The 14,323-nt window shown below is 44.4% G+C and overlaps 1 protein-coding gene and 1 non-coding gene across 2 annotated transcripts in view; both read left to right on the top strand.

Annotated features, from left to right (window-relative positions):
• The window catches only part of GABBR2 (gamma-aminobutyric acid type B receptor subunit 2), a gene marked incomplete at its 5' end in the record, with an annotated part of 257,075 nt that overhangs the window by 71,079 nt on the left and 171,673 nt on the right, over positions 1–14,323 (top strand). The window lies entirely within an intron of this gene.
• Positions 10,156–10,293, top strand: LOC119949040. The gene has a single exon (XR_005457137.1). It is a non-coding gene; the product is annotated as a small nucleolar RNA SNORA7 (small nucleolar RNA).

Below are 14,323 nucleotides of genomic sequence, written 5' to 3'. Positions count from 1 at the left end.
TAGTTCCTGTCCCACGTGAGGTTCAGAGTACAAGGGGTAAGAAGAAGAGATATTCTACCTCCATTTTACAAATGAGGAAACTGAGGTACAGAGAAAAAAATAATAATGGCATTTAAGTGCTTACTATGTGCAAAACACTGTTCTAAGCACTGGGGAGGATACAAGGTGATCAGGTTGTCCCACGTGGGGCTCACAGTCTTAATCCCCATTTTCCAGATGAGGTAACCGAGGCCCAGAGAAGTGAAGTGACTTGCCCAAAGTCACACAGCTGACAAATGGTGGTTGGGATTCGAACCCATGACCTCTGACTCCAAAGCCCGTGCTCTTTCCACTAAGCCACAATGCTTCTCTATGGTAATCAAGGTTGTCCACGTGAGGCTCACAGTCTTAATGCCCATTTTACAGATAAGGTAACAGGTAGAGAGAAGTGAAGTGTCTTGCCCAAAGTCACACAGCTGACGAGTGGCGGAGCTGGGATTAGAACCCATGACCTCTGACTCCCAAGCCCGGGCTCTTTCCACTGAGCCATGCTGCTTCTCATATTTTTAAAGGAAATTTTGAATCGCAGGCACATTGGAAATGTCATTCCTCTAAAACCCTTAGCCGAAATATCTGTGAGGTAATATGAGACCCTGGATAAGGAAGGGAGCCTCATTCTGTGAGTCAGCAGAAGGGGCAATATGGAACTCGTTAAGCGCTTAGTACAGTGCTCGGCACGCAGTAAGCGCTCAATAAATACTACTGAATGAATGAACTCGTTGTCTGCTTCTGACCTCTCTCCCCCAAGCTTAGGTAAGGCAGTCTTCTCGACTGTGAGCCCACTGTTGGGTAGGGACTGTCTCTTTATGTTGCCAACTTGTACTTCCCAAGCGCTTAGTACAGTGCTCTGCACACAGTAAGCGCTCAATAAATATGATTGATTGAAGGGCTTTAGGCTCTGAAGGGTAATGGATTTGTCTGAGGGAGACTAGCCCAGCCTTCCCCAGGCAGTCTCGGCTTTTTCACTGCCTGGCTCGCTCTCCATCGAAGGTGACTCACTCTCTCCTTCACGGATCTCCCCTCCGATTGACCCTCCCTGCGCCTTATTCATTCATTGTCGTATTTATTGAGCGCTTACTGTTTGCCGAGCACTGTACTAAACGCTTGGGAAGTACAAGTCGGCAACATATAGAGACGGTCCCTGCCCAACAACGGGCTCACAGTCTAGAAGGGGGAGATAGACAACAAAACAAAACATGTAGACAGGTATCAAAATTGTCAGAGCAAATAGAATTAAAGCTCTATGCACATCGTTAACAAAATTAATAGTAAATATGTACAAGTAAAATAGATTAATAAATCTGTACAAATATATATATATATATATATATATATATATATATATATATACACACACACACACAGGTGCTGTGGCTATAGCTTGGAGGAGAGCGGTCAGAAGCAAACAACAAGTTCATTCATTCAATTGTATTTATTGAGCGCTTACTGTGTGCAGAGCACTGTACTAAGCGCTTAACGAGTTCTATATTGCCCCTTCTGCTGGCTCACAGAATGAGATTCCTGCCCAGGCCCTGGAACATTCATGGCTGTGGTCTCTGACCCATCCCTCTGTCCTCAACCTGTGATGGGTCTTTTTTTTTTATGGTATTTAAGCATTTACTATGTACCAGGCACTGTACTAAGCGCTGGGGAAGATACAAGCTAATCAGGTTGGACACGGCCCATGTCCCACATGGCACTCACAGTCTTGATCCCCGTTTTTGCCGATGACGTAACTGAGGCCCAGAGAAGTGGAGTGACTTGCCCAAGGTCACACAGCAGACTGGGATTAGAATCCAGGTCCTTCTGACCCCCTGTGCTCTATTAGAGAAGCACCGTGGCTCAGTGGAAAGAGCCCGGGCTTTGGAGTCAGAGGTCATGGGTTCAAATCCCAGCTCTGCCAATTGTCAGCTGTGTGACTTTGGGCAAGTCACTTAACTTCTCTGAGCCTCAGTTACCTCATCTGTAAAATGGGGATTAAGACTGTGAGCCCCCGTGGGACAAACCGATGGCCTTGTAACCTCTCCAGCGCTTAGAACAGTGCTTTGCACATAGTAAGTGCCTAATAAAATGCCATTATTATTATTATTATTTACTTGGCCACACGGTTGAGTCTCTGATTCATTCCTTCATTCAATTGTATTTATTGAGTGCTTACTGTGTGCAGAGCACTGTACTAAGCTTCTACGTGACAGGAAAACGGTTTTGCAAGGGGTCCAATTCACTTCCACAAATGTGCCCTTCCTCAGTGACCCCATTTCACAACCCTTCATGCTCATTCAGCCAAAAGACACCAGGGGAGGACCCCTGTCTCACTTTCGGAACAAAATTCCCAGGCTTATTTCCACCGAACCACCTCCCTTCTGCAGCAGGTTTAGTTCTCTGCTGACAGAACAGCCAGCCCAGCAGAGAGATGCATTTTATGGCCACAAGCTACACAGTGATAAATGACAAAACTAATTATTTTTAGTGGTAAATCCATTTGGCGGTAGTTGATGTACTCTCCACATGGACTAAGAGATCCCAAACTCCTAAAACAAGCCACAGTTTTCAGCAGCTAGTGAGAGCATTTGGAAATCATTTTCAGTGCAGTCAACACTGTATTTAATAAATGAATACATTCCCTGACTGTATCATCATCATCAATCGTATTTACTGAGTGCTTACTGTGTGCAGAGCACTGTACTAAGCGCTTGGGAAGTACAAGTTGGCAACGTATAGAGACAGTCCCTACCCAACAGTGGGCTCATGTTAGTTTTATGGTATTTAGTACTTACCAAGTGTCAAGCACTGTTCTAAGGGCTGGGGTAAATGCAGCCCCTGTCCTTCCTGGGGCTCCAAGTAAGTGGGAGAACAGGAAAACTGAGGCACAGAGAAGTGAAGTGACATCTTCTAAGTCACGTAACAGACAAGTGGCAGAGCTGGGATTAGACCCCAGGTCCTCTAACTCCCAGGCTTGTGCTAGAAGTGGCCTCTTGCAAGGGGGTGAAGAAGAAGAGAGAAGAAAGAGGGCCACTGTCTAGAGAGGGGAATTCTAGGACAGTTGGCCAATTTTTTTTTTTCCTCCCGTATCTGGGAAGTTGGAGACACACATCCTGAGGATTCAAGGTGGCCGATTATTGAAGCCACTTTGAGAAACAGTCATTATTGAGATTGCCAAATAAATGAAATGAGGTAACATCTTGTTAACCAGGCAGAATCTCATCGGTGACAAATGAATGTGGAAGGGTTGACTTCCAGCTCCTCAAAGTCCTCTATCCAAAAATCAATTGACTTCGAAGGGCGAAAGTGGAGTCAATAACAGCATGAGGGATGTCTCAATAATGGCCAACCCGCTAGTAGCCTGAATTATTCCAATCAGCTCTTTCCTAAATCCTCTAGCGTTCCAGCACAGGAGTGTTTTAACCTTTTCTAGAAACAGCCCTCCTAAGGTAAAGTTTTTTAATTTAACAGACTATTCTTACACACAACCCCTCCTTTTTCCCCTCCCCATTACAGAGGGCTGTTCATTGGAACAGCAGCAGCTAGAATAGGAGCTCATCTTGTTGCCACCACCACTGATGATGAGCATCAAGGACACCCCTTTTTGCATCTTTTTTAAGCACTTACTGGGTGCCAGGCACTGTACTAAACGCTGGGGTAGATACAAGCTGATCAGTGTGGATGCAGTCCATGTCGGCTTGGCTATTGGATGGCGACCAAAACTCTGAGCAAAAACCTCTTATTGTAAAATAGATATCACCAAAGCCCTATAGAGTTAAAACAGTTACGCTTAGTGAAAGCCGTGACACATTTAATTTTTGCCGCTTACATATTCCTTTTTCTGTATCTTGGATCGGGAGAGAGTGGTTGCTTTCTAGAAGACCTAATTATTGTAAATGTCAAAATGAATTCGTTTCTTGGAATCACTGACTCAGTGCTGGAGTGTGGATCATTTGTTCATCTATCTCACTGTAAGGAGGTGAATGACTAGATAGTCCAAGATGGGAAAGTGTCTAGGAAGTAGTGTTAGTGAAAAGAGTACGGGCCTGGTTCTAATCCCAACACTGCCACTCGCTTCAGCTGTATGACCTTGGTCAAGTCACTTAACTCCTCTGTCCCTCAGTTCCCTCATCTGTAAAATGGGGATAAAGACTGTGAGCCCGCTGTGGGACAACCTGATCTCCTTGTAACCTCCCCAGCGCTTAGAACAGTGTTTTGCACATAGTAAGTGCTTAATAAATGCCATCATTATTATTTATTATTAACTTCTCTGTCCCTCAGTTTCTTCATCAGGAAAATGGAGAGACAGTACCTGTTCTCCCTTGTACTTAAACTGGGAGCCCCATGTGGGTCAGGGACTGTGAGTAGTATTTAGTATAGTGGTTAGCGAAGAGTAAGCTCTTAACAAATAACAATAATACCAATAATAACATTAATGATACTTAATTGTGATATTTGTTAAATGCTTACCATGTGCCAAGCACTGTACTAAGCATTGGGGTAGATACAAGATAATCAGGGCCCACATTGGGCTCACAGTCTAAATAGGAGGGAGAACAGTTACTGAATCCCCATTTTGCAGATGAGGGAACTGAGGCCCACAGAAGTGAAGTGACTTCCCAAAATTGCACAGCAGGTAATTGGTGGAGCCAAGATTAGAACCTGTGACCTTCTGACCCCCAGCCCATGCTCTATCCACTATGCCATACTTCTTCCCAGAGAGAGAGTAGAGGAAAGACCAGATAGATAGAAAGAAGAGCCTTTCTAGTCAACTCTCCTTACATAGGAAGCTCTCTTTTTTTTTTTTTGTGGTATTTATTAAAAGCTTACTATGTGCCAGGCACTATACTACTACTACTACTACTAATAATAATAATAATACTGATGGCATTTGTTAAGCGCTTACTATGTGCAAAGCACTGTTCTAAGTGCTGGGGGGATACAAGGTGGTCAGGTTGTCCCACGTGGGGCTTACAGTCATCATCCCCATTTTGCAGATGAGGTAACTGAGGCTCCGAGAAGTTAAGTGACTTGCCCAAGGTCACACAGCAGACATGTGGCGGAGCCGGGACTCGAATCCATGACCTCTGACTCCAAAGCCCGTACTTTTTCCACTGAGCCATGCTGCTTCTCTAAACACTGGGGTAGATAAAAGCTTATCAGATTGAAAACAGTCAATGTTCCACATGGGGCTCATGAGTCTTAATCTCCATTTTGCAGGTGCGGTATCTGATGATGATGGTGATGGCATTTATTAAGCGCTTAGTATGTGCAAAGCACTGTTCTTAGCGCTGGGGAGGTTACAAGGTGATCAAGTTTTCCCAAGGCAGGCTCACAGTCGTAATCCTCATTTTACAGATGAGGTAACTGAGGCACAGATATGTTTGGTGACTTGCCCAAGGTCACACAGCAGACAAGTGGCAGATTTGAGATTAGAAGCCGGGTCCTTCCGACTCCCGGGCCCGTGTTCTATCCTTTTGGCCACGCTGCTGTTACCAGGGTTAATTGGAATGAGCTCCCTCCTGTAGTAAACACTTGGGAGAGTGCAATACAACAATAAACAGACACATTCCTTGCCAACAATGAGCTGTAGGGAAAGGAAGTCAGAGGGGAAGAGCCAGCGGGGACAGAGTGATTATCCAAACTATTCTTGCCATTCCTGCTGTAGAATTTCACTAATAGGTCTCAACTTCTCTGCGCCTCAGTAACCTCATTTGTAAAATGGGGATTAAGACTGCAAGGCCCTTGCAGGACACGGACTGTGTCCAACCTGATTAGCTTCTATCGACCCCATCACTTAAAACAGCACCGGGAGCGTATAAAAGCTTAGCAAATACCAAAAACCCAAACACAGAGAAGGGAGAGGTAGTTCCATTCCCTGAATCTCTCATTGTCCATTCTAGGTAGTGATTGTAGCACGGTGAAAGGTCTCCAGGCACTCAGAAATGTCTCAAGCGGAAGGAAAGCAAAGCGAGAAGGACATTCCAGAAAAAAAGGGGCTTTAGCCACTGTTTCTCAGAGGAAACCTGAAAATTGGATTCTGCTCATATTTGGCTAGTTCTGTGAAAAAACCCTTCTTCTTTATAAACTATTATTCAATCCACTGCACCGGGGAAAAAAAATCCAAAGGTCAAGCCGGCCTGATATAAAGTACTACTTTCCAGTAATTAAATTTAGGGTTTTAGACCTAAAAGTGTGTTAGAGAGAACATTATACCATCAGGTGAGTAGCTGAGTGAGAAAAAGACGACAAAGAGACTGACAGAGTAACAGAAAAAGACTCAAAGATCGAAAAAGAAGAAAAAACAGAGCAGGCAGAGACAGAGCTTGAGCAAACCAAAAAGAAATGACAAAATGAGACATGCAAGCAGGTGAACAGTGGTTGAAACAATTTCACAGATTCAGCCTGCATCTCTACTGTTCCAATCGTTAATTCAATCATATTTATTGAGCGCTTAATGTGTGCAGAGCACTGTACTAAGCGCTTGGGTTAGCTGCCTGTCGGTGGCTCAGTGGAACGAGAACAGGCTGGGAGTCAGAGGTCAGGGGTTCAAATCCCGGCTCTGCCAATTGTCAGCTGTGTGACTTTGGGCAAATCACTTCACTTCTCTGTGCCTGTTACCTCATCTGTAAAATGGGGATGAAGACTGTGAGCCCCGCGTGGGACAATCTGATCACCTTGTATCCTCCCCAGCACTTAGAACAGTGCTTTGCACATAGTAAGCGCTTAATAAGTGTCATTATTATTATTACTACTAATACTTTGGTCAGAGTCCCGAAAAGGAGGGCCAAAAAGAGCCAGCCTTCGGTGGCATTGAACATTAGGTTGGTCTTTGGCAGATTCAGGTCAAAAATGGATATTTCTACTGCCAGTTTTTTTGTGGTATTTGTTAAGCACTTACTGGGTGTCAGTTATTGTTCTAAGCACTGCAGTAGATACAAGTTAATCAGGCCGGATATAGTCCCTGACCTACGCAGGGCTCACAGTCTAAATAGAAGGGAGAACAGGTATTTCACCCCCATTTTACAGTTGAGGAAATTGTGGCAGAGATGTTAAGTGACTTGACCATTGATAGTGGGAATTCAGGGCACTGTATTTCTTTCATTTTTTTTTCACTTTCCCTATTTTTTGAACGGTATTAAGTGTTTACTATATGCCAGACACTGTACTAAGTGCTGGGGTGGATACAAATTAAGCAGGTTGGACACAGTCCCTGTATCATATGGGGCTCCCAGTCTCAATCCCCATTTTCCAGATGATGTAACTGAAGTCCAGAGAAGTGAAGTGACTTATCCAAGGTCACACAGCAGACAAGTGGCAGAGCTGGGATTAGAACCCAGGTCTTTCTGAGTCCCAGGCCTGGGCTTTATCTGCTGTTGTCCAAGATAACACAGCAGGGTGGAGCTGGAATTAGAACCTAAGGCCGTCTCACTCTCAGGCCTGTGCTCTATCCACTAGTCTGTGCTGCTTCTTGATACATCACAATAATAATTATGGTATTTGTTAAGCGCTTACTATGTGCCAAGCACTGTTCTAAGCGCTAGGGTAATCCATGTCGAGCTGCCCTGAAGGCAGGAGGCAATGCGAGCCTGCACAGAATAATAATAATAATTATGGTATTCGTTAAGCACAGAAGGAGAGAGGTCAGGGCTAGAGAGAGATTTGGGAGAGTGATTCCTTTATCCGTCAGCTCCTTCTCTCTTTTTTCCTCTTCTCTCTCTCTCTCTCCTCGATCCTGGCGGCCAAGAAATAGATGTATCTTTGATTCCCATCGGGCATTCATTCAGAGCCCTTAGATCCTGTGACCGTCGACTGCTTTAGTTCGAGATCCAAAACGGAAGGCTTTTTTCCCCTCAAGTGGAACGCTCGCTCCCACAGCAAGCGTACAGAAATAGTCTCCCCGACCCAAGTAAAATCGGATTAAGCAGAAATGGACTGCTAGGAGAAAACACGATGCTGTGAAGAATGTGTGCTCTAAAAAGAAGCAGCGATTGATCATTTCTCTCTGGAGAAAAGTAGACCTTTTCCTTTTTTTCCTCGTCCCCTCAGTATTTGCTTCAGAGGATGGAGGTCTTGCATCTGAGAGGTAGCTAAGCCCTCTGAGCAGGTTTTTACAGGGGTTGGCGTCTACTGATTCTGTTATAGTGTACTCTCTCAAACAATTAGTACAGTAAGTGCTCAATAATGGATTGATTGATTTATCGGTTGGTTCTGATGGAGCATTGCATGTCCAGGAGTCCAGAGTCCCGTCCAGTGGCATGCGGCAGAGCCGGGATTCGAACCCAGGTCCTTCTGTCTCCCAAGCCGGTGCTCTGTCCTGTAGGCCCCCCTGGTTTTCCCTGACTCCCTCTCCCTTCTGCATCATCTGTACATTTGGGTACTTGGAATTCACCCCACTCTCAGCCCCACAGCACTTAGGTACGTATCTGTAAATTATTTATTTCTATTATCTATTTCCCCCTCTAGACTGTAAACTGGCTGTGGGCAGGGAACTTGCCTACCAACTCTGTTGTAGTCTCCCAAGAGCTTAGTACAGTGCTCTACCCAAAGTAAGCACTCAGTATATACGATTGAATGAATAAAAGCGCTCAATAAATATGATTGATCATTCAGTTGTATTTATTGAGCACTTACTGTGTGCAGAGCACTGTACTAAGTGCTTGGGAAGTACAAGTTGGTAACATATTGGAGAGGTACTCCAGCAAGGACCCCAAAGCCAGAGATTTTACCAAATATATTTCCTCTAAATGAGAAGAAACTGGACGGCGGGAGCAACCTTGAAACCAAGTCTTCGGGGTCGAGCCTAGCAGATTGTGGTTTTCCTTTTCCTGTCTTCTCCTCTCTCCAACACTGAATCGATCATTTTTATATTCTCTAAGGAAGATGGTCCGGCCCTCACTGGCTCCCGGTTTAAACCCTGGCTATTTCCGTGATGCCGCATTGCATATCAACTGCAAAAACTCCTGTTGGATCAAAGTGAAAACTGCAATCTGCCAACTGAACAAAGTGTGCAGAACTGTGGTGTGTCATAAAACCCTCTTCCCTCATATGAGGCAAAAGATTCCATTTATCCCTCAAAGCTTCACAGGTGACAAGCCCAGGAAACGGACTAATTATAACCAAAACACCTTTTAATATCTCAGTTACTCTGCTGGCTGCTCTCAGCTGATACCTTTTAGAGTTAAGAGACTTGATTGTGTAAACACAACTGTGATGCCACTTACCCCTTAATGAGAACCCTGCAAAAATGTGAAATGGTAGCAACTTACCACCTCTAATTAGGGTTGAAAATCACACCTTGATTCAGTAGTAGTAGCAATGGAAGTAAGAGTCATCCTATTAAGCTTTTACTGTGTACAGAGTGCTTTATTATGTGGGAAGAATGCACAAGTGAAATCCAAAGTAGGGAGCCCTAGTGGATAGAGCACAGGTCTGGGACTCAGAAGGACCTGGGTTCTAATCCCAGTTCTGCCGCTTTTCGGCCAGGTGACCTTGGGTAAGTCACTTCACTTTTTTGTGCCTGTTACCTCATCTGTGAAATGGGGATTAAGACTGTGAGCCCCACATGGGACAACCTGATAACCTTGTATCTGTCCCAGCACTTAGTGCTTGGCACATAGTAAGTGCTTAACAAATACTATAAAAAAAAATAGATCCGGGCTCTATCAAGAGATTCGGTCTAATTTAGCAGTTCCATTCTCCCATCCACGCCTTGAGCCTGCTGGAGAAAGGGGTTGCATCCGGATTCTCCATTCTGAGGGAGCAATGTGGCTTAGTGGAAAGACCATAGGCCTGGAAGTTAGAGGACCTGGGTTCTAATCCTGCTGTGCCACTTGTCTGCTGTGTGACCTTAGGCAAGTCATTTTACTTCTTTGGGCCTCAGTTATTTCAGCTGTAAAATCTGTATTCAATACCTGTTCTCCTTCCTACTTAGATTGTGAACACTATGTCTGTGTCTGACTGTGCCTGGCCCCCAGTGCTTTGTATTTTCCCCATGCTTGACACCTAATAAGTGCTTAACGGATGTACAAATGTATTGTAACAAATGTACAGGAGAGTTGGTAGACACATTCCCTGCCCACAGTGAGTTTACGGTCTAGTCCTCTCCATTTTTAAAATGCCTAAGGTCGCTGGCCCCTCTGAGGGTCACATCTGGAGAGCTTCCAGTCCTCTACCAGTATTGACTATGGGAGGGAGAGTCAAGCAGAGGTCTACCCATTCCATTCCTAGCTTGGGCAGTGACTAGGGAGTGGAAGGCAATCTGCTACAAGTCAAAACTCCCCTGTGCTGGGCAGCAGCAGCACGGGAGAGAGTTGAAGGCGAAGACTCGAGTTTACTGCGCTGAAGGCGGCAATGGTAAACCACTTCCATATTTCTACCAAGAAAACTCTCTGGATCCATTACCAGAATGATTGCAAATGGGCGTTGTGGGAGAGGTGGCATCGCTGTGGGTCGGAGACAACTTGACGGCATGACAAAAAAGACCACTGGGCCCCGTCTGAAGCCATTACTGTCCATTAGTTTGGCCCCGAGGGACAGATCTTAAGGTTCATCTACACCCCAAAATGCTGGAGCAAGGGGGCCTGAACCATCCCCTCTCCCCACACCAAACTGGGGCTGACCTAGGCCATGATGCTCTGACTTAAATAGCAATAATAATAATAATTATGGTATTTAAGCACTTACTATGTGCCAGGCACTGTACTAAGCCCTGGGGTGGTTACAAGCAAATTGGGTTGTTCCACATGGGGCTCACGGGCTCCATCCCCATTTTACAGATGAGGTAACTGAGGTACAGAGAAGTGAAGTGACTTGCCCAAGGTCGCATAGCTGACAAGTGGTGGAGCTGGGATTAATAATAACAATGGTATGTGTTGATTGCTTACTATGTGCCAGGCACTGAACTAAGCACTGGGTGGATACAAGGAAACCAGGTTGGACACAGTCCCTGTCCCATGTGGGGCTCCCAATCTCAAACCCCATTTTACAGATGTGGTAACTGAGAATTGAAGTGACTTGCCCAAGGTCACACAGCAGACAAGTGGCAGAGGCAGGATTAGAACCCATGACCTTCTGATTCCTGAGCCCGTGCTCTATCCACTATGCCATGCTGCTTCTCTAATATCACAATAATAACTGTAATCTGGGTTAAGTGCTTGATATATATCGAGCACTGGGGAAACTATAAGATAACCAGGTCAGACACAGTCCCTGTCCCACATGGGGCTCGCAGTCTAAGTAGGAGGGAGAACAGGTATTCAATCTCCATTTTTGCAGATGAAGTAACCGAGGCACAGAGAAATGAAGTGACATGCCCATGGTCACTCAGCAAACATGGGGCAGAGCCAGGATTAGAACCCAGGTCCTCTGACTCCAAGGGCTGTGTTCTTTCCACTAAGGAAAGCTGCTGCCGTGAAATAGGGAAATGGTCCTAGCTGCCTCCGCACTTTTTTCAGATCCTTTAGCTTTTATTATAGTTCTGCATGGGCCCAAAATCGTTGCTAAAACTTCACTGAGCTTGACTTCAGAAAACACAGGTTCAGCGCTCTGCACACAGAAGCGCTCAGTAAATACCATTGATGAAGAGGAGAAGGGACAGTTTAAGCAGCCAGAGTTAATCCAAACTTCTTGAGAGGTAAATTTGGGGAAAAGGCACAAAAGAGGAAAGTAAAGCGTTCCTTTGGCTTTAGGTACTTCTTCATGGGGCAGGGAGACCTCGAAAAGGTATGTTCAAACTGTGCTCTCTTCGCAGAAAGAATTGGCAAAGGGGGCACAGTGAAGCTGGGTATCTTTAAAGGGAAATAAGTTTGTATCCTCTCCACTGTGACCCATTAGGGAAGGATAGCAGGTATTTCATCCCCACTTTATAGCTGAGGAAACTGAGGCACAGAGAAGGAATTGGCATGCCCAAGGTCTCCAAGCAGGCTAGTGGCAGAGTCTGGATTAAAACTGGGGCCTTTCCACTAGGCCATGCCGCCTTCCAATCGTAAAACAAAAGAAGCACTATCTTAAGTCACTGGACATTCTCAGACCAGAGTTTGAACTGTTGCAGCTTAGTAGAACTGATCGATACTTCCTCCTGCTACACTTCTGTTTAATGAATTTGATTAACTTTTTGATGCAGTATTGATCCATTATACATTTTTCCCACGTGACGTCCAGAAACATCTTTCAGCTAATTGGCATAATGTCAACCTGCCTGAGATTCACCAATATTGAGTAACTGTCTGTCAAAACATCTTTTATCGACGTTTTTGTGCAGAAACAGTATGTCTCAAAAACCTGAAGCACTTCTGTGTTCACCATGTGCAAAACAGTCTCTTTGTATAGATTCTTGCAAATGCTAATACCATGGTTGGGTCAGAAGCAGCCTGAGAAAGTAGAGTACTATTCAGCTGCACAGAAAGAAACCCTCGATTGCAAATACTTCTCCCATTTAATTCCCGAGGAAGTTGGTAAACATGGGTAAAATGATTTAATCCAGTGCATAAAAGAGCAAATTCCAGTCTTGTTTCTCCCTCCCACAGATCCGATCTGAGCAATGAGTCTAGTTCTCAGTAAAGCATGTTTCCTGGGCTAGTCATTGTGTGTGCTAAAAAAAGCAGTTTATTCATATGCAAAGGTGAAATTGAAATGAATAAACCTAGATCCTGAATGAGTCGTATTCAGGTAAGAATAAACGGAGGGGGAAATCCCTAACTTTACAGAAGTTGTGACTTTCTTAAAGATCCAAAAAGTCATGAGGCAAATTTACATTTCGAGAACTCAATGTCGTTCAGCAAGACCAGGTCTTCATTTCATAAAAGAGCCATAGCTTTCCTGACAAAAGATTCTTTCCCTAGACATCTTGTTCTCCATCTTGCCTAGAGTTTCTGACTTTGAAAGTCTGAGAGATTCTGCTTGATTTAATCCTAGGGTCTGTTACGTTACCCCCCCCCTCCACCTTTCCGGCCTGTATCATCTCACGAACCCCCTCCCTGCTCCTGGATTAATCGATTGCGTGTTTTGTATTGATTGATTTACCCATTTGCGTCTGTTACCGTGTCTGTTCTCTCACTCCTAATTACTGAGAAGCAGCTTGGCCTAGTGGGAAAAACATAGGCCTGAGAGTCAGAGGACGTGGGTTCCAATCTCAGGTCCACCACTTACCTGCTGTGTGACCTTGGGCAAATCACTTAATTTCTCTGGACCTCAGTTTCCTCTTCTGTAAAATGGGGATTCGATCCCTGTTCTCCCGCCTACTAAGACTGTGAGCCCCTTGTGGGATGGGGTTTGCATCCAATCTGATTATCTTGCACCTAACCCAGTGCGTAGTACAGCATTTGATATATAGTAAATGTTTAACAAATGCCACAATTAGTATTAATATACTAGTCCATTTATTTATTTACTCTCTTTCTCATTAGTTGTCATCTCTTGAGGCCAGGGATAAAATCTTTTGATTCTTTTTCCTGTTCTCCAGAGACCTAATACCATGATTCACGGTTAACTATATTACTGTTGCTGAGTCTTTGATAAGAAGAATCAAAATCAGTAGCCCAAATCTCAGAGCTACAGTGTTCCCTGAGCCCAATCTTCTTCTGCCCCTCTTTTTTATGATTACCCCATTCCAACTCACCAAAAAACAGTTATTTGATTTTCTGCTCCTAATTGTTTCCATGAAGATAGAGTAAAAAGAGCATTAAATGAACTAGAATTTCCCAAAGGAAATCATGTAGATGCCATTAATGCATTCTCTGGGCCCAAAAACATTGATGAAAAATTATACATATGTTTTTAAAGTGGCTGGAGAAAACCAATATAGTCACAATGATCAAATAATGTGAATATGCACCAATAGCCAAATAATTTGAAGTAGGTGTTTTTATGGACTTTCTGGCTAAACTTTCAAACCATCGGGGTGCCATTTAATGCTCGGGGAAGTGAATGACTGAACCAAGTTATAGTGACTTGAAAGAATGATAGCCCCTATGCTTTGATCATGGAGGGACAAAAGTTCTGGAAACATTTAACTCACTTTCTCTTTGATTTTCTCCTCGTCCCTGAGAGAGAGATACTAGGGAATTGGAAATGGAGAACCTATTTTAACCATGGTGACCTGGTCTATCTCCCCCTCTGCACTGTAAGATCTTTGAGGGCAGAGAATGTCTGTTATATTGTTGTATTCTCCCAAGCGCTTAGTACAACTCTGCACACAGTAAGTGCTCAATATGATTGACTGACTAGTCAAAAGGACCAGGGTTCTAATCCCGGTTCCATCCCTTATCTGCTATGTGACCCTGGACAAGTCATTTCACTCTCT

The sequence above is a fragment of the Tachyglossus aculeatus genome, chromosome X3, assembly GCF_015852505.1.
Source record: "Tachyglossus aculeatus isolate mTacAcu1 chromosome X3, mTacAcu1.pri, whole genome shotgun sequence".
NCBI classification, from domain to species: Eukaryota; Metazoa; Chordata; class Mammalia; order Monotremata; family Tachyglossidae; genus Tachyglossus; species Tachyglossus aculeatus.
The sequence above is the reverse complement of the archived record's forward strand: the minus strand, read 5'-3'. Positions and strand labels throughout refer to the sequence as shown.